Raw genomic sequence first — 2288 nt, 5'->3', positions numbered from 1 at the left:
TAATCTTAACTCTGTTAACCAAATTCACAACTTAATAAATCCAAAATCACAATTTCAATAATTATATTACTATCTGTTTACATTCACACGTTCATGTCTTTATATTCACAGCCTCAATACTCTATATTCACAGTCTGAAAAGTGCTCATATTCAACTTCCGTTTCATATATTCACATATTATACACTATATTCACACATTGAAAACTACACATTCACACATTTCAGTGATTATATTACTATCTGTTCTACATTTCAGTTTTAAAACTAAACATTCACAACTTAATAACTCTAAATTCACAATTTCAACACTCCACAAGCATCACTAAAATGTACTAATTAATAACTCCAAAGAAATTTTATAACTAAATGTTCACAAATACAAAAAATATATTGTCATCTCTTATTAACATGAACTAATTCAGAACTCCCAGAACTTGGATGTACAAGATATCCATCCCCAGCAATCTCAGATAAACTTCCCGACAAAATAGATTGAACAACACCCTTTGTAATTGAAGCAACCTTGTTTGCAGAACTCTTTCGCCCCCTAGCTACAGACTTCTTTTCAATAATACTACTTCGCCTCTTATTACGCTCCCTTTCAATCTCCGGCTTGATGGATCTTGTACAATACCACTTGAAGATGGGACATCAGACTTTCAATATGAACATAACCAACCTCGGTTTCAACACTTTTCTTTGCACTTTGAAAAGCTTCTTCACAACGCTGTCTAGCTGCACTGTTGTCTTGACAAGAAACAATTAGTCTTTGAAACTTCCTGGTCATCTCAACAACCCAAATTGAAGGAGCAACACCAACATTAGAAGACAAAGAACCCATATCAACAGCCTTGCCTTCAGCAACTTTCTTTGTCCACCTTTTCAAATGTATTTATCGGGAATAGAACAAATGCAATGTACATTCATAATGCGTAAACAATGGCAGCACAAAATTCCTAATTCAGAAAACAACTTACAACTGCAAGAAATATCCAAATTGGTAGGCTTAAAACTAACTTCATGCCTTATAATATCTTTATCAGGACGCCAAACATGATACTTCAAATGACAGCCATCATCGAAAACACTATCTTGATGACAAGCAGCACCTTTCAAGAATTGTTCCTCAAACATATAATATATTTCAATGGTATATACCTCTCTAGCATGTGAAAGAAGTTTCACATCATCCATCATCATATTGGGCATGCCTTGAGCACACCGAAAATCCTCACCATTTTCCTTACTTCTCCATTCAGAAACAACGCTCACAAATGATGAGTAGAAATCACAAAGCCCTGCTGTCTTTGTTAGCTTCCTAGAAATTGAATGGTTTGTGGTCTCACTCCTTTGTGAGGATAAAATGCCACCAGAAAAGTAATCCTTGTTAAATGCCGGGCACCATTTTTCCCTACAATCGTACAATTTTTCTAACCACGGATTCTTATGACACTTATAGTCAATCACCATCCTGAAAATCATAAGATCACAAAAAGGAAATATACACAATTTTAGAAACTATATTCACAATCTGATAACTCTATATTCACAAATACACTCCTCTACATTCACAGTTTTTAGATCGCTGAACTTAAGTCTGATAAACATTCACACATTCATAACTCTACATTCACAAACCCTATACTATACATTCACAGTTTCAAACGTACACATTCACACATTTCAGTGATACTTGTTCAGTAATTATATTACTATATGTTCTACACTCACACATTTAGTACTCTAGATTCACAGCTTCTATACTGTATATTCACAAATCAATAAGTCATTATTTTACAAAAATAGTATTGAAAATTCAAACTCAAAGTGAATGAGTAAAATACAATAACATACCTTGACCAATACAACTCAAACTCAGCTTCGGTGTCTGTGTACTTCAACAAACAATTAAATAGATCCATGAAATTCTATTGTTCCTAAGTGTCTTGATGTGCTTCTTCGAGTTCTCACCGATATGCCATATGCAAAGACGATGCCGTGATGTTGTAAACACTTGAGAGATGGCAGCAGCCATGGCTGCGCATTGATCAGTCATAATGGTTTGTGGACATTGCCACCCATAGATCTAAGAAATGCTCTAAACAACCATACAAATGACTCTATCCTTTCGTTCATCAAAAAACCACACCCAAACATAATATTCATACAATGGTGGTTCATCCCTACAAATGGACCACATCATGTCGTACTTGTTAGTGCGATATGTTGTATCATGCACTAACAAGTCTCCAAACAACGCATAGTCTCGTCTCATTTGCCCGTCCCT

The sequence above is a fragment of the Ipomoea triloba genome, chromosome 1 (assembly GCF_003576645.1).
Source record: "Ipomoea triloba cultivar NCNSP0323 chromosome 1, ASM357664v1".
Classification (NCBI taxonomy): domain Eukaryota; kingdom Viridiplantae; phylum Streptophyta; class Magnoliopsida; order Solanales; family Convolvulaceae; genus Ipomoea; species Ipomoea triloba.
This window is presented reverse-complemented; position numbering follows the sequence as displayed.